Source organism: Spodoptera frugiperda, chromosome 4, assembly GCF_023101765.2.
Source record: "Spodoptera frugiperda isolate SF20-4 chromosome 4, AGI-APGP_CSIRO_Sfru_2.0, whole genome shotgun sequence".
NCBI classification, from domain to species: domain Eukaryota; kingdom Metazoa; phylum Arthropoda; class Insecta; order Lepidoptera; family Noctuidae; genus Spodoptera; species Spodoptera frugiperda.
Window position 1 is genome coordinate 8070195 of NC_064215.1, and position 22617 is coordinate 8092811.

General features: G+C 33.6%; 1 protein-coding gene and 1 non-coding gene across 13 annotated transcripts in view; one reads left to right on the plus strand and one right to left on the minus strand.

The window, feature by feature from the left end:
* Positions 1 to 22617, minus strand: part of LOC118272348 (collagen alpha-1(XVIII) chain) — a 198271-nt gene that overhangs the window by 169987 nt on the left and 5667 nt on the right. The window lies entirely within an intron of this gene.
* On the plus strand, positions 672 to 743 carry Trnad-guc (transfer RNA aspartic acid (anticodon GUC)). The gene has a single exon. It is a non-coding gene; the product is annotated as a tRNA-Asp (tRNA).

Consider the following 22617-nt stretch of genomic DNA (forward strand, 5'->3'; position numbering starts at 1 on the left):
CCGCTACACGTTGCACGGCAGCCAGTTATTCAGCCACCGCGCCAACCGTGCAGTCAAAGAGTCTTAGTAGATACGTACGGTTCCCGTTTTTACCTATTAGGTACGGAACCCTAAAAACGGTCTCGTACAATCTAAATTTATGCATTTCTACGCCAATCTTAGTGAGTTTCGATCTATTAGTCGGTAAAGCATTCAAATAAAGGCTAGTTGGAGATTCTGAATAAGAGACTTCGGTTCATCTTTCAACGATTAAGGAAAGGAATTCTTGGATTTCATTCTGAGTTTCGATAGGAAGATAGGTTCTTGAAAATAAATGTTTATTGATGCTATATTTAGATTATGTGATTTGCAAAAACAGGAATAATAATTGTTCTATAATTATGAGCCGGGTAATAGGAATAGTTTTACAAAGAAAAATAATATTATTATGTTAAGACTAGTAAAAAAAAATAAAGACGTAAGTATTAAGTAAAAAATAAAAGGGAAAAAAATGTCCTGCATTTATTCTGCATAACAATAGTACTTTTTTTTTAACAATAGTACTTACCTACTCAATAACAATTAGAATCGAAACCGATATCACAACAATAGGCTATACAAAAGGAAAAAAAACGTACCCAAAAACTGAAACGGGTAACAAGGGGACACAAATTTCGACACGTTCCAACAAGTCTTCGGTAGTATAGTGGTCAGTATCCCCGCCTGTCACGCGGGAGACCGGGGTTCGATTCCCCGCCGGAGAGATTCTTTTTGGTCAATCTTTTTGAACTTTTTCCTGCATTTTCGTCCATTTAAAATACATTTTTTAGTACATTATCGATCTGTTCTGGCTCTAAACCTTTCAGTACATAATTTTAGCTGGAATTTCTGAATAAATCATAAAGTTACCCGTTGCCTATGTCTAGGTTATTGAACTTAGGCCTGAAGGCTGAATAATTTATGTCACTGCCATCAATAGTCCACGGTGCTCACTGTCGTTGTGGATAGCGCATTTGTATCCGTACTATCCAATGGGAATGTGTGTTTGTTTGCTTGTTTGTTTGCCCTTTCTTTATGTCACAACGGAGTGAGTTTATGACAAGATTTTTTGTGTGAAGCTATTTGGGGGCCTGAAGAGTGACATAGACTACATTTTGTCTCTTTTTCTAGAAAGGCCCACTTTCCTAGAATAGCAATTATTTGTTTATTTACATAAGTTTTAAACTTACTTCATATGTTAAAGCTTTGTAATCCACTCAATTTCAATTTTAAGCTAGACTTCAAAACATTAACTATTTTAGTATGGTCTAGACAGCAATATATGCCGTCAGCCGAACTGAACTTCCATTATGAGTAAAATTGACAATCCAAAGGAGTGACTGACGTGTGCATTAGCGGATACTGCAGCAATATATTTAGCTATTTATAAAACTATAAATAATTATTAAAATTATTATTTTAGTACTACTTTTCGAATTTCATACCTATTAAGTAGCTTCTGTTAGCGATTTCGCGGGTTCCAGTGGTATAATGACCTATAATATGTTTTACCAGACCATAATGTACCACTGTTTCAAATTTAATCTCGATCCCTTCAGCAGTTTGGACGTAAACGATTGTTACTCGTTTATGTCCAAACAAATAAACACACATACAAACTTTCGAATTTATAATATTAGTAGGATTTGCCAGTTATTGCTTGAGAGATTTTTGAATATTTTATATTTAGCTGTCTCGTTTATTTAGTTTACACAACTGTTCAGTGAATCAGCTGAGTAAAGTATTCATATTTATGTGGCGATAAATAAAGTTTTTATGCGCATAAACATGGATAGAAAATCCCAACGAAAAACAGATGGGCAGGAAGACCACCAGGCATGATCACTTCGCCTGATCAGAGGATCCTCCTTTTCTTAGGGTACTTTACTCTCTATTCCTTAAAACAAAATCAATTACTTGTTAACCACTTGATTTTTATCCAACAAACTTAGTAGTACACACACGAAATCACATTCACATATCATAAGAATTTCATTTATCGTTCCTCAAAACGCCAAAGAAGAAAACGTTGCTACTCGTATATATACATACAATTTATTAAAATGTTATGTGACTAACAAAACAGAAGCAGTGCTAAGCCGTGCCTCGAGTATAACATAAACTCACTTAAAAAACTAAATTAACTGAGACGCTCGGAAAAAGAGAAAAGATTATAAGGAACTCGTTTAAAATTGCTTATATTATAAAACTGTATTTTAAAGTGAGCATTACTTACCATCTAACTAGGATGCTAGTTTAAATAAACTGGAATATTTTAACCTCTTTTAAGAAAACTGCTTAACTACCAACACTTTTCATGGAAATTAAGGTAAATTGTAAATTCATTATGGCTGCTACCTTAACCGAAGCTGAACGATAAATAATGAAGATATTGAATAAACAATACGGTGTCTGGATCGAAGTAGACGTGCTAGTATTATTTATTGATGAGCATAGATTTTAGTGGCTTTGGAATCGATGACTGCGTCGTTGGTCAAGTGGTTTGAAAGTGCGATTGCCGGATAAGGAGTCTCGGGTTTGATTTCTGGGTCGGGCAAAGTAAGCCTCGGACTTTTTTTTGGCTTTTCGAAAATTTCTCAGTGTATGGCAATATTCTCATCCTATGGCTATTATATGGTACTTATAGCACACACAAATGGTGAAAAGTGAAAAGTGCAGTTGCCTGTATAGATATGATGCAAATGCAACCATACATATTATTTCTTAAATAAATGTATTATACTGATCAACTGACACAACAAATAAAGTAATATCTCTTTACCACGAATTTAAATGTCAGAAAAATTAAAATCAGATTTGGGATAAACGAAATTGATTTTCTCAAAATCGCTTTTAACTTCCAAGACTTAAGACCGTTTTTTGCTTTACCGTAAGTGTAACTTATACGTGATATGTTTGTAATGTTTTTCGAATAAAGGTTTTAATGGGAAGTTTCGAGCTCATTAAGCGAGACAACTCAAATTTTGGAAGCGATTCGTAATCTGCATATCAACTACAGGGATAACCGAGCGTGATGTGCATGGTGAGGTAATATGTAATTACGTTCCCTTATTGGAATCGAATACAATGTAGAGGTAAGATTGTAGTTTGACTGTATTAAGTATAAATTACGTTGCATTAAAGGTTTAATTAAAATAGGACTAGACCAGAGACTGAAAAAGTGAGAGTAAAATGAAAGTATTCCTTACTATGGAGTTTGAATGTGCTCCCGTTTCGATTACTTTAAACGTTAAGCAATCTCATACTAAGAGTATAGTTGCCTTTGAAGTAATTCAGACAAAGCATGATTATGATGATGGCTTTCACTGAACTAGCTTTACAGAATCGAGTTTGCTATAATGAGGCCTAAAGTGACTTCAGTGGTAGAACACTATGACTAGAGTCAAGCATAGAACTTTTACTTTTAGAAGTAATTTTCAAAGAACAGAACTGATAAAATATAATCAAAGTATGCGCAAAATGAATTTGCAGATAAGCATGAAACAACAGTCACTTTATTTACAATACAGAGTAATGAAATAGCGCATCAACCAAACATTGTATGCGCACTATTCATGTAAATTAGGGTGAAGAAGCTTTCCTATAACGCTTGGAAAGATGGCTTGAATAAAAGGCTCTGTTGGCTTTTTAGCCTAAGTATGGAATAATGAAAATGTGGGAGAAAGCATTGAAGAAATAAAAAAAATATAGAATGAAGAAAATTGCAGAGCTACATGGGATCGGTTGGGTACTGAAGTAGCAATAGCTGATAAGTATTCTAATCAATTGTGTGCATACGTTATTTTTTGTAATATTATATTTCATAATTTTTCAATATTTCAAAGTCGAAGTTAAAAGTCTAATTCAATAATCTAAAATACTATATTGATCGATATGCTAGCAGATATATTCGATTTTGGCCGTTGTATTTGAAACCATTTTATTTTCTTAGACCTTTGCCCTGCAATGGGACGACCATGATAAATAAATAGTGATAAAGTCTTATAATTAAAAAAAAGTTGTAGGTATGGTGTATGACAGTATGTAGACGCAGTCATATTAATATCCTGTATAGTTCAACACCTTACACCAGACTAATAGCACTACTAACAATGAGAAAGATAACAAACAAACATGACATCATGTAATGTATCATAAATTGATATTTCCCAGTGGAAACAGGAACAATAAATCAAGTAGATGCTATAATGTTACGGATATCAGACACAATGTTACACAGTTAGCAGTCAGTAGTATCGATATTATAAACAAAGTACTAAACGCAAAGATTGATCCCATCGGTCAGTAATAGCCTCACTCGAAAGGAGTAAAGAAGTTAAGTCATTGTATCGAATTTTTGTTGAAGTTTGACTGCCCCGTTGATCAAGGGGTTGCTAGTGCGACTTCCGAGCAAGATGTCTCGGGTTCGATTCCCGGGTATTGCTTAGCTTTTTGGCTTTTCCAAAATTTATAAGTAGTAACACGAAGTCTGGAATTGCGCTAGTGCGACTTCCGAGCATGAGGTCTCGGGTTCGATTCCCGGGTATTGCTTAGCTTTTTTGGTCAAAATTTATAAGTAGTAACACGAAGTCTGGAATTGCCGGATAAAAGGCGTGACGATATTTATTTATTTATTATTTGAATTTTAATGGTTTAGAAACGTGGTTTACTGTAATTGTGTGTCTTGTTAAGGAAACAATGATAAAATCATATAAAACACATATAAACCTGACAACAAGCAGTCTTAAATCATCAATAAAAAAGGTATTAAAGCTTATAAGCCTGTCAATGAGAACCAGTACAATGGCTTCAGTTAGATTAACAGCACTTTACAAGACCGGTTCTTGTCTCTCCTGTACCGGTAATAGAACCGATAATTTTGTACGTATTGTTACTGCGATAAGGTGCTCCAATGACAAATGTACCGATCATGTTGAGAATAGTGATGAATTTGTCAATTCAGTGCGTGGTTGTATTGGTTCTAGGCATAGTATTAAGTATAATGCTCATACGATAGATGGTGGTATACGAAAAAACTACAAAAAAAAAGAAAACAAAATGAGAAAGCAACACAATTTGTACTAACTTTGTTAAGTGTTGGAAAGCCATGCTTCGGCACGAAGGGGTCAGCTCGGCCGGAGTGATACCACGGCCTCACAGAAAACTGACGTGACGGAACAACGCAAGCGTTGTGTGGGTGAGATTACCGGAGGCCGAATTCCCGATTTCGCAATAACCTTTAAATTCTTAACCCGAAAAGCCCGGCAACGCATTTGTAACGCCTCTGGTACTTCTACTTCAAGTATGAAATTAATTATTGCGTACATGCTAAGTTTGAGATTTTAGTGTTTAGAAAAACAATATATATATAAAAAATTAAAGCCTGAATATTTATCTCTTAGACACCTTTTGAGTGCAAATCTCCGAAAACAATTCATTGCAAAAAAGTTTAGCTCTTAATGATAAATGGCTATAAACACGGGTAGATATGTATGAAAGATATGTATTTATTTGTAATATATTTTATTTTTATTCCTTACCAGAATTTTCTTTCTTTGGGCACAAGGACAAAGATAAATCATCCACACTCGAAAATCTAGACAGTGATTCATTATCCGTACAACATAATATTAGTGTATCATTTCTCAAACCTATCAGAAAGGTGTTTGTTTAAGAAAACACCAACATAATATGTTTCCAATAAATACGAGTACGTTGAAAATCCACATCAATCTAATTGCCATATCCAATAATAAATTAAACGTATGATTTTACAAAATTAAAGCGTCTAGACGGTATAAAAGTGGCTTGAACTACATCAATAAATCATGATCGTTCATAAATCAAGAAGCGATGTTCCACCAGCTGTTTGTAAGGGGCCTCGGTGACAGATAAGGTTAACCGCGTCACTTCTTCAGTACACGACAGGCATAACCTTAAACGGCTTTTAACTTGCAACTAGCTTCTTTCTATATGTCAATGGTAACCCCAATAAATGCATCCGAGTTCATCGTCGTCTTCAGAGAAAGAACCTGTTGGCATTCTTCCAACTCTTAGCGGCTTCCCTTTATGGAAGGTTTGCTAAGAAAAGAATTTTAATCTTTCGCACGTTTACCATTTTCGTTTCTTAGTCGCTTTCGCACGGTAATCGTTCGTGTTTTGTTTTTAGGGCTTTTTATCTAGTTTTGCTTACGCGACCACCCAGTGTACTTGGTTGACTATTTACGATCGGGTTTGCGCAATAAAATTGATAATGTAATTTTGTAGCAGTTTACTGTTTGTAGAATATTTTTTTATTAACTATTTGTTGGAAACCATTATTATAATCGTTAGTGGTTATTTGTTATTTTATACATTGGCTAATTTAAGTCCACGTTTAAAATTGGCTTAAGAGTTTTATAATAGGGAACAAAAATGTTATTAAGCTAATCCTTCAAAGGTTTATTTGAGTTCTATTTTGAATATCTGTTACTCAAATATCTAACATTCCGTTTTGCGTATAAAAGTTTGTTTTCCTTCATTTACAAACGTTCTTAGTTTAACGACTTCATTCATTTGGAACATAACGTGTATCGCCTCCTTGTTTGGCTTTTTACATTTATATCCGTATAAACACGAACTATCCTCAACGAGCAATAAACTTTGATCTACGATGATCCGTCCACTAACTCACAATGATCCAAAAATAACATCATCGAGCGAGGAAGTCCAACAAAAATAGATCGGTGAAATCCTAATGACACACTTCACTCGCACTCCTCTGTTGTTTTATTATTCGTGGTCCTATTCTACGAAATCAACTTACGGGTGGTCGACTTAAGTACTCTTTAATTTATTGTCTTCAGCGGATAAACTACCTGGCATAACTAATTTTATTGCCGTTATTAAGATTAATCGATGTCGTCACTGAATTATTCATCGATACATCGGTGCGATCATAATAATCGATTTATCCGTGCGACATTAATACAATATTACTCGCTAATCGATGTCAGTTGTTCAGTTTCCTGCAATAACTCAACCTGATATCACAATTCAATAATTACGGTTATTCATAATTTGTTGGGGTCGAAGAGTTTATCGGTGAAGTCACTGGCCTTCGCATTATGTCAGTGGCACGGATCGATACTATCGATATTGGCGATGAACTCGGAGTGACTACATCACTATTCCGCGCGCGTTCGGTGTCAGATTCATTGATATAATCTCAAGTAAATGTAGATATAGGCACCATCTCGGTGCAAGATTAAATTGAGCTGAGCTTGCTGAAGCTCGGCCATGTTTTATTTACTCGCTTCTCTTAGCATAAAATATTAAGTTTTTAGCTGGCACATGCTTTAGTCGCCCGCAAAAAGGGTAGGAAGGTCCGAGTCTGACGCGTCTGTAGGCTTATTTACATAAAGTGGAATAATTAATTGCAACTTAAAAGACAAAGAACGGCCGCTCGTTCGCTATTCATGTAAATTAAGTCTAGAATACGGCTCTATATTTTTGAACACAGCGCACAGATTTTAGTTGAAAATAGACTATTATTATGCAACTTTAGCCACATTGCTATTTTGGTAATCTGTAGATGTCCTTGTGGGATGATTTACACTACAAACGGTTGTCGAGCTTTTGGATATTCCGGCGTTAATAGTGGAGGCCCGGATATTAAAGTAGCCACAAAGGCTGTGACAGTACCTGTTTCGAAAACTAATATCCATCCCAATAACATTAAACATTCGGCAATACAAGACGTGTCCAGCATTAAAACAGTTAGTGAAATTTCATTAAGCGTAACTGAGAGACAGACAGACGATTTGTCTTGTCATCCGAGCAGTCATCATCTTGAGAACTAATTTGAATTTGTAATGAAACCACAATCACGATTTGCTGTAAAATATGAGGAATGATGTGTCTTGAATATAATTAAATTCAGGTGTTTTCCCGTTGACAAATAATATAGATTTCTCTTGGGTCATAAAGAATTTTTACAACCAAAAGTTGCAATAATTTTTTTCTATTCTACAGCAGAACTTGAGCAAACGACACAATATTTACTAAAATCGCATTGTTTGACGTCATTAGCACCGACTAATACTGAACATTTTATTGCTTTCTTTGTAATCAATCTCTTGTCATGACTTTCTGTCCGTCAACAAGACTGACATTCGTTGGCATCAGTTTCTGAAAGTGATTTGTTTTGCGGCTTTGTTAGTAAAAAATGTTTAATTATCACACTACATTTATTGTGTAAATAAAATTCTTGCCACATTTTCGCCTGCCTGATTTAATCCATCTGCTTTGGTCTTTTTATTGTTCTTTGGCATTCCTTCGGTGTGAAAAATGTTGTGGTTTCCGTGTCTTTATTATAGTTTTATTTTCAAGATCGCGGTGATAGCTATTTTATTAACGAACAAGCAAACAGATTCAACGAACTTAAACATATTTAACATATAGGTAAAAGGCATTTTTAAATAGAATTCATTCTGTAGATATGTCACTACTATTTAATTAGTTTGTAATTTCATGTAACTTCTTCGCCAATCACACTAATAATACAAACGAGAAAATTTGTTTGTTTGGATGTTTGTCCGTCAATCACGCTGAAACTACTGAATGGATTTTGATGAAATTTTAGATATGAGCTGACTTGGGTTATAGGATACTTTTTATTCCACGAGTGAAACCGCTAGCAGAAGCTAGAAAATTATTAGACCCTATAAAATGCTCACGTATCAGATTCCAAATGACTCTATTTTTCAAATATTCCCAAATAATTAACACAACCACTTCACAACCACTACAGCTACTTCCTCATTACCATTAGCTACTGTTTTAATCTTTACGACATCACACCTTTGCGTTATATGTCTATCGTTTGCTCAAATCTCTAGTGTTACAAAGGGCATATTTGCTTGTCAGTGTGATGCCTATGCAAATCTCAAAGGTTACATAACAAACAAATGAACAGACGAAGTAAACTAACAGAGTAACCGAGTCCCGAGTAATTAGATGCACAATTTTCAAAGTGAAACTCTCACGGACTCAACGCTTGTGGTCTACGTCGGGAGGAACTGTTGTAAATGATATGGGGAGACTAAATTAGGAGCTTGTTAATGGGAATTTAGGTTTTATTCGCAAAGACAATGGGTTCAGTTTTGCGTTTTTTGTGTTTTGTACAATGGAATTTGAGGAAAAATTTGTTACCTACTCAAAAAGCTCCGTAATGTTTCCTTACCATTGTTATATGCTTGTCATATAAGAGTATATTATGCATTTATATAAACACATTTTACGGAACAAATTTTTCATTGTTTATACCACGATTATATGCCTTTTCCGAGAATCAGAACATTGGACGTTGCGCACAAAATTCGACAGACAAAATTAACTAAATATCATCACTGTTTACTCATATAATGATATTACGAGTCACAGAAAAACTCTAAGAGTTTCGAGTCAGAGAAACTTTTAAGTAGAAACTCTTTAAGAAGAAACTCATTATTTTAAGCATGTCGCACGACGGCGACGTACAACCAGTAGACTAATTTAGTATATCTCACGATAGTTATTACAAAATGTTTAATTCTTGACGACTCTAGATTAATTACTAAATCAATTGAACCATTAAACAAAATCGATGGACCAACGAGATTGATAACAGAACACGGGCTTAATTAAATGCACAAGTAACTGGTAAATAAAATGTCCCACATCTTATCTAAGAGTACTTTCCCTCGCTAATTATGAAGGTACACAGGGACAGTGGTCTTGGGAATCTCGTTCTGATTAGTTGTTATGTATTTCAAAGTGTGGGAGAGCCATGCTTCGGCACGAATGCGCCGGCTTGGCTGGAGGAGACGGCCTCACAAAAAACCGACGTGAAAAAACGTTTGCGTTATGTGATTGAGGTTACGAGTAGCCCGACCCCCTTTCCCAACAACCTTCAAATTCTTAACCCCAAAAGGCTGGCAACGCACTTGTAACGCCTCTGCTGTTTTGGGTGTCCATAAGCGGTGGTGATTGCTTACCGTCAGATGATCTATCTGCTCATATATACTAGTACCATTAAAAGTCACTGGGCAACCGGCTGCCGTGCAACGTGTAGCGGGTTCGATTCCAGTATGAAATAACTGTTTGTATGATCCAAAAATTGTTGTTTCGGGTTTGGGTATCATGCGTATGTGAACTTGTATGTTGTAACTCACGACACAGAAGAAGATCCTAGTGTTGTGTGTTGTAGTGAGTAAGGTTTAAAAAAAATCATCACAAGATTAGAGTTATTGTGAAGTTTAAAAACTATTTGTGGAGAAAACAGCCCACAATTTAAATTAATATTCCACAACGAATACACATTATATAATTGCTATAATCTATGAAACGTGATTAGTTTAATCAGTCATCAGCGCCTTCAATTAGAACATACTGAGACCTGTATTTTCCAAACACGCGGGTAATAACGTGGTTTTACCCAATCACGTTGAGTCTAATACTTACGACTTTATGACCACAATCAGTGTAATCTGATCATAAGGTTAAGCACAGTTTTATTTTTTTTATGTAATAGGGCAAACAGGTCATCTGATTGTAAACGATGGCTTACAGAGGCGTTACAAGTAAATTAAGTACGTAATTGAATAATTATTTTTGTGTTGGATAGTCTGTTTATCGATGTAGACTATAAGCTCTAAAACATTACGCTACGAACAATATGAGCTAAGCACAACAGTTGATCCCTCCTAAAGTAACTACTAGTGATTCTTAAATTTATTACTGCAGTTTGATTTTTAATTTAATATCACTACCTTGTCTATATATATAATGTATTTACATATTAAGCATTTAAAGCACACAAGGATTATAACTAAGTATAGCTATCTACGATGTTTCAAAGAAAGCCTCCTAACAAAATTCTAAGGAGACTTTAAACTTAAGATCTAAGTCTATCTCCATATTTAACAAAAAGGTGACGTAAATCTCTATCTTTGTATAAAATAAAGTCAGTGAGAAGATCAAAGGCGTCTGTAATATCGTTCTCATTATATCCAAGCACTAGTTTTTGCACGCGGCGTCGTCTGCGGTTGATTTAGATCTTTGTTTTGGTTGTGTGATGGGATGAGCATGGAGTGGCGGTAATGTCTATATTTATGTAGATGAGTATATTTCGCAAGAATAATATTGAACGTAAAATAGGACGGATGTCGTTTTTTTCCTAGTGTCTTTGTAGTTTAGGAAAAAAAACAATATCTACAGAAATATTATCTTTTTTGCAAATTTAGCTTAAAGCCTTTCATGATTATTACTGTTTAATTTTAATGGATAGGGCAGATGACTATTTTTCTATTACAATGTTCGTCAGGTAGGTTGTTCTAGAACGTTTGACACGTATTTTTTATTTTCTTACGGAAACAAATATGTAGGTACTTTCGACGATAATATTATATTGATTTGAAATATCGCATGACGTCAGTTTGGTGTACATTTTATACTTAATAGTAATGTATTTAGCTCCCATTCCTAAACGTTGCCTTAGGCAGCAAAAAGCTACTTCTTTTTTAAAAAAGGGCCCATGGAGATATTGATATTACAATCATATAATATTCATAACCCAATACCATTCTCATTTTTACTACCTAATCAATTTAACACACGCACAACAAATAGCCGATTCATATTTCAATTCTATCGTAATCGATATCAAGAAGTAAAAGTTCTCATAAATAAAATATGCGGGAATTTATTAAAATAACAAAATGCATTGTTCAGTTCTATCGAAAGGAAATCTTGGTTGCCTCGCCCACGATGAAGAAACTGATGTAACATTGAAAGTATGAATTCATTCATTCAATTACATTTACTATCATCAAATTCGACTCGGTCCGATAAGACGCGTGGGATAACTCATTTGACACACTTAAAATTTCTATTAAAGTTTGTTATTGTAAGTTTTTTCGTAATTAAGGTTATCAACTAATACAAGTTCGTTTTATGAATGAATGCTCAATATTTGTTTAATCAAATAGGTCAGTTTAGTAAACGTGACAAATGTATGTTCATCCAAGTGTTTTCACTTGTTGACAATCCACTTGTAATTTCCAAAGTACCAATCGGTTCTTTGAGAAAAAGGATTACAAGTGAATAATTTTGACTGATAAATAAAATTGGAGTGTCTGTGTGTACAATATACTTACGAACATACACAAAAAAATTTTTTATTTATCTAAGTATTGTATTTCGGTTAATCTTTAAATTACCAATTTTTTTATAATTTATAATTTATTATAAAAAAATAGGTCATTATTTTACGCGACCAAAGTCGCGGGCAAAAGCTAGTTTTAAATAAATTCTCAGATTTTTGTTTCTCCGATATCTGTGAAAACTTAAATTTCACATGAAAATTAAATTAACACCCAGAAACACGACACAACGACTTTCCACACCACATTTCATCACTTCGGTCAACATTTCCGATAACATTTTATTTTTTCAAAAGAAACGTTAAGTAGAATATTTTCTATAGATAGAGTTTTGTGAAAAATATTTCCTATGGAAATATGTAAGTACCTATTTATATTTTGCAGAATAATATGAACACACGGATTCTCGAAACTGTAAAACAAACAAACATATAGAATTGTATTCGTAACATTTAACTTACAATTAATTTTATAATAAGGAAAATATAAAGAAAAATTCAAAGATTCATCGCTCGAGATTTTGAACAAAAAATCTAGAAAAGGTTTTATTAAAATTCTGTATAAATGAAGACGAATTCTTCGGACAAGTAAAGTTGATGTTACCGTCGTAGTTTTCAGGTATTTCATTAAAACTTTTCCTATTTCTATTTTATTTGGAAACGTAACTTTTTCAAAGTGATAAAACGAGGAAGGCCAGTAACATCGAAAACTATGTAATAAAACAAAATATTCAAGCATTTCGTGCGACCAATAATTCATTGGGGAATGCTCCATAATTTGCTATATTTGTTGCGTTGCCAGCCTTTTTGATTCGAAAATAAATGAGTCATTAATTTCCTATTTATCCATTCGCGCAAATAGCGATGATGACACAGAATTGTGGAAAGCAATACTGTATGAAATCTAGCAAGTCATTGACCCCTGTCGAGTAATTAAATAGTCATCAATGCATCCGCGTCACTCCGCTGCTTGCGGCCGTTTTGATGGGCGCCATAAAACTATTTCGCAATGTGTTTGTTCGTTCACGGATTTTGTTTGTGAAAACGAAATTGATGAGCACTGAAAAAGTGTTAAATAAACAAATAGCAGTTTTGTACGCTCGGAATATAAACCGCAAACTAAACTTTGAATTTTATTTATCCGAAACTGTGAATTCCGTTTAGATAACGCTGCGATAAAATTGAAAGCCTGCACAATTTTATTGTATAATTTTGTTTATTTTATTTCAATCAAAATTACGGTATTGTATTTTTTATTGTTAATACTGGATAAATAATAATAGATATTGAAATAGGACATTTTATTAATATTATACAAGCTTTTTCCAATTTCATTCACATAATATTGAATCAAAATCAATTACTAAACTGTGACTGTGTTTCCAGATTCCGTATACATACCGAAAAGTTGTCATCAATTACTTTAATAGTCCTTTGGATGACTCAATAATCAAATTGAAATTAAACATACCACAACAACAAACCAGCAAACTATGCAACGTCATGCCTTTTATCCCCGAAAGGGTAGGCAGAGGTGCACATTAAAAGCCGCTATGCAATTTACACCCAATCTTCACCATTTGTGTTATAATAAATCCCGTGTAATAGGAGGTGAACCTATTGCCATATACAGTAGGGCACAATTCCAGACTCCGTGCTACTACCGAGAAACTTTCGAAAAACCGATAAAAGCCCAATAAAACTTTACCCGACTAATGAACCAAGACCTTTCAGGCAGACGCACTACTACCAGTCGACCAACGAGGCAGTCTACTAATAACTAAATATCTATTGTCATTACAGTTTGTTTGTTCACTACAGTTCGTATATCCTGTCTTTTGACGCATTGTGCCATAATATCCGCTAGGGACGACTCGGAAATGCCTCGTGGAAGTCCCCGGCAGCCTTTTTGAGACGCAATTGAAAGACGTCTTCTTATAATTTATTTCTGTTGTAAGTGATAAAAATGTGGTAGTTTGTTTATGAATTTAAATTGCGAGACTAGCAGCCATGTTTTTGCATTAAATGTTTTTTTTTTGCTGTAATAATAAATTAATGCTTGTTAATAATAAAATAGCAGAGCTGAATTTTATAAAACTTCTCTTCTATATACATAACATTACCAGTTTGGACCCCTTCCTATTTAGATTTATATTTCAGTTATGATTATCCCATTTCTGCATTAAAACGTTGCCTCCCTACTCTTCTTCTCTGTAGTCTCGTTTAAAGCTTTTGCGCCAAACCCATTCCTATATTGTGAAAAAATAACTTACTTAGTTTGCAGATGAAACTAGAAAAATAGTTATTCATTCTCTATAATTTTGATCATCCGTAATTACCTATATTTAATCTAATTTCAAATTAATTTATTGAGGATGTGACATTTTGGTACAGGACGAGTTTCCATAATTATTATTAATTGCACTATGACTCAGATCGAAACTAGTGCAACTATGAAATTAGTTGCTAAAGCATTATAAATATCACGCAGTAATAGGTTACTTATATTTACACGTCCCTTAAACTATCGTGAGCGACTCTCTAAGAAATGATGTGCTCTAAATCTAAAATACACGGACAATCAATTGTTGTCTACATATTCTTAGCAATAGTTTAATATTGTTTCCAGTGAACATTTGTAGAGTAATTAGCCTATTAAGTACGAAGAGCCAGGACATAGTAAATGTCTATCCTAACTAGTGCGCTTAAATAAACCCATCCTTCTTCACAAAATTTCCCTAAAACTTTCACCTAAATCTTAATAGTTCTAAAAACTACTTTAGATAGCTTCACCTATTGGATTTAAGGCTTACCTGAACGTCGGACAGGAGACACTTTAAACCAAATCCTAGGTTTACCTCCATGAAACTTGCTTCAACTTGATCTATGTGAAAACAACTAAGCCTTGTATGTAGTTCATTTTGTAGAAAATGTCGTCTTAAGAATTCAAATGACTCGGGAACCGGGATGAGACAAGTGGTTTGGCGGATACGTGACAAGAATCCCTTTATCCCACGAAGAACTTTCGAGAATTTGATGTACATACACACCGAAGCGGTTTTGTATACGGAAGTTTAACTTTAGTCCAAGGAGTGAGGTTAAATGGTTTTAAATCAATTTTATTTTCATTGTGAAGAGATACTTCTGGTGCGGCTGATTTATGATCGTATTTGCGCTGGATTTTTCTTGTGTGCAGTTTTTAATATTGTGTTATTTATGACGTTATATTTATGTGGTTGTCGCTACAGCTGTTAATATATTGGCATAATCTTTACAAATGTGTGTTGATATATTGATCCAAAGATTTTGTACAAGATTCTTTGATATAAAGTCTCTATTATCTTACTTTATTCTGGGTCAGATGTTTTACGTGATTAATGAAGAACAGAAAATATTGTGTACATGGATTGCTTACCATCAGGTGATCCGTCTGCTCGTTTACTGGCTTATACCATAAAAAATGTACAAAAAATTAATACTATGTTTTTCCAGACTATAATATTTTAAAAGTAATGTTCATCATCATTATATCGTTAGTTTTTGTAGTATAATGTCTTAATAGTCGTATATCTCTGTCATTGACTAATGTCTGGGCGACAATATTCATATTTTAATTGACTTTGTGTTTAAGCAATCTTGTGCTTAATTTTCGGACACTTTGTTGAGGCAAATTATTCAACTGTAATATAGTTTTGTCTCGTTTTGTTGCAATTACCTACATCCTACTATTTTGTGTGTACATCATACTATGTAGTTGGTGTTTTGTATTCGTAGCCTTTTAATAATATCTCATGATATATAATGTAAAATACATATTATGTAGATACTGGATTCATTAAACTACTTGTCGAAGTTAGATTTCAGAATGTGTAAGTAATTCAGGCAATAAACTAAAATTTTCCTTGTTTTGACCACAAATCAAATCCTCTATCTTAACACTCGGCACTCGGAAGTTACCTTAACTACTCGACCAACAATCCCAAATATTCAACTGATCCTTTCCACGCGACTACACATCTCGACCCATTGGGTATCAGATCTAGAGTAATATCTCTTAGTAATTTCTATTCAGTTAATTTAAATTCCGTGCACTCAAGAGACACGTAAAGTTATAACAAGCAAAGTTAACGATGTGAATCGGTTTGCGAACAAACGACGCGTCGCGTCACCAAGCACGTGCCTAAGACAGGACTTATTATGGCACCGGAACGCAAAATTCAATTTTATCCCTATATAGACTGAGTTCATTTTTAATTGATTATGATTTAATTAGTTCCTATATTCGTGTTGGTTAATTGAAATTTATGCTTTATTGAAGGGTGTTAGGGTTTATTTTTTGTTGTTTTCTGGTTTTTGGTAGGAAGTAATAAATCATTGATATGAATCTGGATTCTTGTTATAGTTATCGCGATTTCCATAACTTTTCGCTACATGTGTGTTTTCTTTTCTATTTTGTTGCGACGAATGTTTAATTTGATCTTTATTAATAGCTTTTTTCTGTATGCTTCGTTGGAGTGCCACCCATGATGAGAGAGTTTTCGATTAACCCGTCGTGTGTCGGAATGCAGATCCACGCGAGACACAAAATGTATTTTCTATTGTTGTCTTATATACCGTAGTAATATCAATATGAAAGGTTTAAACGTTTTAGGTAACGGTAGCCCGGAGTTTTTTGGTAATAACTTCGACCCTTTGTACTATGGGACAAATAACATAACTGCAGAAAAGTGGGCGAAGGTACTATAACTATCAATACACCTGATTATCATGATAGTCACGTTGAAATTTCCAAAGCAATCGATTCCAAAAATATATCGATAAAAAATCGTTCACATTCAAAGTTTGTTTGTTATATTATTCATTCAAACATTTGTTACGATTCGTAAAAAACTCTTTACTACACTGCCCACGTTTACTCAATCACGCAATAATAAAATCGTGTAAGAATTTTAAGTTGATAACAGTACAAGCCTAAAGTCGAGCCATGTTCAAAAGTAATTTTAAATTTTTGTTCGTTTTATGTCCGATTTGACCTTCTTACATACAAAAGTTCACATATATTATATATTTTGATTATACTTCCGCCGCTTCATTCATAATTTTTAACCAGCCAGTGATATATTGAATATCAATGATTTACTGACCGTTTTCACAAGTGTTGAATTCTTTTTTGTTATTAATTTATTAGTGGAAACCGTCTGCTTTTGAAACCGATATAAAGACATGATAAATCTTGTTTTTCGAAAATAACTGTTATTTACATTGAGTGAAAGTTGTGATTCGGAAAACTTGGAAATTCTTGACTTCCATTTTGACGGTCAATTTGCTGTTCAAATAAACTATTGATGGTAACAAGGCAGCGATAGTTTTCTCGCGCCCAATTCTGATATTTTCTCAACTCTTACGCACGTGTCACCGCCATATTGTGGGCGTAAATCATTAGCAAAGCTTTTATCGGAACTGCGCGGGCGCACGGGAAACCGTTAAAATTGAAACAACTGTTAATTTTACCTATGATGCTATTTTAAATAGACTTTGAGTCAGCTGAGGGCAGTGTGGGTTTGGTATAGTTTATTACTTCTTTCTTATTATGATAACCTATTAAAAAGTCTTAGTCGACTATAAATACGTGATATTTTTATTGAATTAAAATGTGAGCGAATGATTGTAATATTTATTTTTGAAAATACAAACACGATATAATTCTATGAATATACTAAAGCAGATTGTTTCATTAATTGCTTTGGAAGCTGAGCATTTTTGCATAGGCACTCTTTTGATAAAGGGCTCACTAATCGTCACAGTGACAATTATTGCAATATAATAAAGCCAAATGATCAATAAATTATATGTAAATGTTAATTACACGTGTAACATGCACCTAACACCCAACCAACCAACAACCTCGTGTATCGCGGAATGCTGCTCATGAATATGAACTCCTAGCATGGCTTGAAACTAGTCGAGTTCCTTATCAAACAGTTAGTAAGCCGAAAAACAATAATTAATTTCGTATGTCTCACGAAAGTTATAATAAAATTATGTAAGTAACATGTAATTAGATAAAAATAAGTTAAGCAGTTCCTTTTTTTTTCAAAAACTGTAATCCCACTAAACCCTCTTACACTAAAATTTTCCTCTAAAGATCACATTTGAAGTGACCTTTTAAGAGACAGTTTTAGCTTTTAACCTTTTGACTTCATATTAATATACTTCTACTTACTAAAACCGTGTTTTATCACTTCAATAAAGCATTGAATTTATTATTTCATGTCAGAAAACATCAGAAGCAACATTGTAGTTCTTATCATCTTCTATCTTCACATTTAATAGCGAGTTTGTTAAAGTGTCATCGTTCAGTAAATAAATGTCTTTTGACAAAATTGCGAAAATGCTTGCTGTTATAAGTGTGAATTGTTTCTGGAGAGACAGCTAGTGTCCTAGCTTTGATCTGCCGGGTTTTGTAAAGTATTATGTCGGTTTATATTCTTTACTAAATAATTTGAATTTCATACATAGTTATGATTATATGGTTTTAAAAATTAGGCATTTCGCTGTAAACGATATTTTTATTTTTGCAAATAGGTTACAATGTAACTCTTTTACACGTCCATCTCTTAAATAACTAGATGAGGCATTTACTATTGGAGTAGTACTCTGAGAAGAAAAGGCGAAACATACTCAGAGGTCATAGTCTCTTTTAAAGTCCAGACAAAATCAATTAAAGATGTCGGATGTATAAATCAAAGCAAACATATTTAAGATTTTTGTAGCGATCTCTATAAATAGCGTAAACATTAATGTGCTTGTTTTATGTCAGCAAGTTTGCCCCCCCTATTAAATGAATTTAATTAATATAACCGGAGAAAATATAGAACATGTCGTTTCACATAACAAACACTATACAATTACAAAATGAGCCTAATGTCTGAATACTTAAACGCTACTCAATTTTAAGACGCTCTCAAAACTAGTTCTGTCCCTATCAATTCTTTATAAAATTAAAGAGATAGCACGATATTTAAGTACAACTTAAAATTTAGTAACATTTCAGCATTCTATTTAGTAAGTAGTTCTAGTAAGTCTTTTATTTCCCTTTTACGACATATTACTAAGAAAATATCTTCGACAGAATTGTTAAATGAAATGGAGCGTCTCATATATTCTGACACCGTACTTAATGTCATCGTCTGGCTATGCGCGAACGCAGTTTTATGCAGCAACCGTCGCATGCGTCACTTGCACTGATTTGTATGGGACTGATATAGTGTGACTGCGGAGCAATAGACTCGATTTCCGTGTTACCAAAGATTTATTGGTCTTTTTTCTATGTTTTTGAAAATTGATATAGTTTCCTAGGTCAAAAGTAAATTATTTTGACATCTTAATACGATAAAGTATCTCAAAATGATCGCACTTTCATACATTAATTATTATCAAATGGCTATTTTTATAGAAATAAGTACGTATGTTTTTGACCCAAAACTTTGATAACTTTGAAATTTCGATAAAATTATTATTGTCTAGTTGGAAACTATCGTATTTTATCTGTAGCATGGAGTTTGCTGTAATATATTTGCCAGAAAAAGTGAATGTCACATATAAAATAATTACGTGTTATTAAATAGCATGATTTTTAATAAAGCAATATCTATTGCAATCGTTGGTCAACTCATTAGCCAACCGATATTTCATACACACGTGTAGTAAGTAAAGCAAAATAACAATATTTATGCAGCGACAGTCGCATACGTCGTCGAACTAATTTGTATGGGACAGATACAGTGCAGATATGACAGTGCGCAGCTTTTTATGAATTGTAATTTGTTATGTGAGAGAGTTTGCTAATGGTGTATGTAATGGAATGCCCTTGTGAAGGACGCTGTTATGTGAAGTATTGTGATTATATTTATTTATAGTGCACTTACAGTAGTAATTAAAAGCAAATAAAAGTCACTAGGAGTATTTTATGTGGATAAAAATAGTCTTAATAACATTCTGTTTTCGTAGTTGATGGAATATAAAGGATCAACTCTATACACGACAAATAAATGCTTTATAAAATTAATGTTTGTTTTTCTTTAAGTTTAAAGTGAAATTCTACTTTATTCTTAAGTGTTTTTGGTTTCAATTTCTATACTACGAAAGTTTTATGAAAAAATAAAAACACAAACAGCAGTTGAAATCATCATAAATGCATTATTATTGTTACATAACGATGATATTGAAAATAGTTCCATTGATTCATACCGGGAGACAGTGTTTCCCGTCTGCGGCCCCATTTCCTGATATGAGTTTACGAATTATTCCAAATACCGTGACGTAATTGTGAAGAGTTAAATATACTGAGAAATCAAGGGTAAACTGTCTCAAGACAAATCTGTTATTTTGGGCAGAAAAAAATTACTATTGTCATATTTCTTATAAAAAAAAACGTATTAAAGACAAGACCATCTTCTTAGATGTATTATACCCATGTGACTACTAGCAGTGTCCTAATTTTACGTAAGGCTTATGTATAATTCTAACTTTTCCAATTAGGATTCAGTTCATATAAACATTTTTATACAAATAGCTCTAAATACATTACTCTAAAAATTACACTCCTACATCACTCATCAACATCTAAACAAAACCGAAATCTTACATCACCATAACACCCAACAAAAATGTCACCACATTAGCCAATTTTATCTGAACTAAATCTATTAATGTCGTCCTAGTGGAAATCAATCTAAACATTGCACTGAGCGCAGCTATTATTGTCACACCGTACATCATCGGTCGCTAGCACATTGCCCCCATTCATAATTAGGTAACGTGTGAGCGCATCTCACAATTCCGATAAGCAGCTGAGCTGGTACTTCAAAACCCAGTTTTACTTTATCAGCTGCCCTAAACTATGCAGTTGATGTATTATCACTTAATTAGGTGCATCCAATGTGCCAACAGAACGTTAATTTCACACCTTAATTTATAAGGGCCCACTAATTAGGATGGCACTAATAAAGCGTGTCCATTTATTTTTGGTTTCCAACCTGTCTTTTTGAGGTGACTGTCTTTAAAACATGAACAGTCATTATAGTCTTATTATCCCTTAAATGCTAAAGCTCTTACACTATTAAAAATAATCTTTTAAAGTACTAGTTTCTTCTATAATAATTGTCAGGTATAAAACTTAGACTTAGCGATACGAATGCCATTCAAAAATTTAGTGACTGTTAACCGATAATAAATTTTACTAACCCGATTATTCACGTGTTTAGGGCCGATGTAAAATGTAAAATCTGACACCGTTAAGATAACGCGTAAAAAGACAGCGGGTGCCCATAAAACATTGATAATTTCTGTAGGAAGCAAAACACGTATTTCACAGTTTAATACGACCAATTAGACGCGGTAATAAATTAAATATCCGATGTATTGGCGCGACACGATGTAAACGGCCGGAGTAATGGCGTTTGCGCAACAAATGCGTTGCTTTAGCTTTAGCGAAATGTCAAAGTTTTATTATTTTATTATGCATAATATTAAACTGTAAATTGGGTTAGGCGGTGGTTTAATGTAAGTGTAATGTTTACTAAAGATTAGATAGTACTCTGAGAAAGGAGTTTGAAAAAATAGCCCAAACTCTTAGTACTCATAATACATTGAATTTCAGAAATTTTTGTACTAATTGATTTTATTATTTATGGAATAGGCGCAAACGAGCAGATGGGTCACCTGATGGTAAGCGATCAGCGCCGCCCATGGACATCCGCAACACCAGAGGAGTTATAAGTTGCCGGCCTTTTAAAGAGTAGTACGCACTTTTTTTGATGGTTTGAAGGTCTTATCGTTTCGGAAATACCACCGACGACAACTCATTCTACAGTTTTCCTAAATAAAAACCTTTTAACTGAGACAGATCTCCTTAACGTCAAATTGTCATCAGACATTGATATTAACGATGTTTAAATGATGTACAATGAATCAAAGTTCAAAAAGTGAGAAGGTCATTCACTGGTTAGTTATTCCAGTACTCTGATTTGCACGTACATCGTTTGATGTTTATTGCACTTCAATGTTCATATTTGGACTGCTCTTGAGTTCGCATTCTTATGCCTTGTTGTGATCCGTACTTATATCTAGTAGTATATCAGGTTTTATATGTATATTTTTTATGATATGTATGTGATGTTAAAGATGGAATTTAATAGATTTCATTCATTTCTTCCTTTCTTTTCTTATTCATGATATCCTTTTTTTCTATTATTTTTGCATCGGTATTGAGTTTATTTGGAATCGACAGCATCTAAGTGGAGATTTTTCATACACAAGTTGTTAAGATTCTTGGTTAAACTATTTGTCAGAGCTTTTGGGCATCGCTCACTAATATCGGTCTTATTGACATTTAGTCTAAATATTCTGTTTGATTG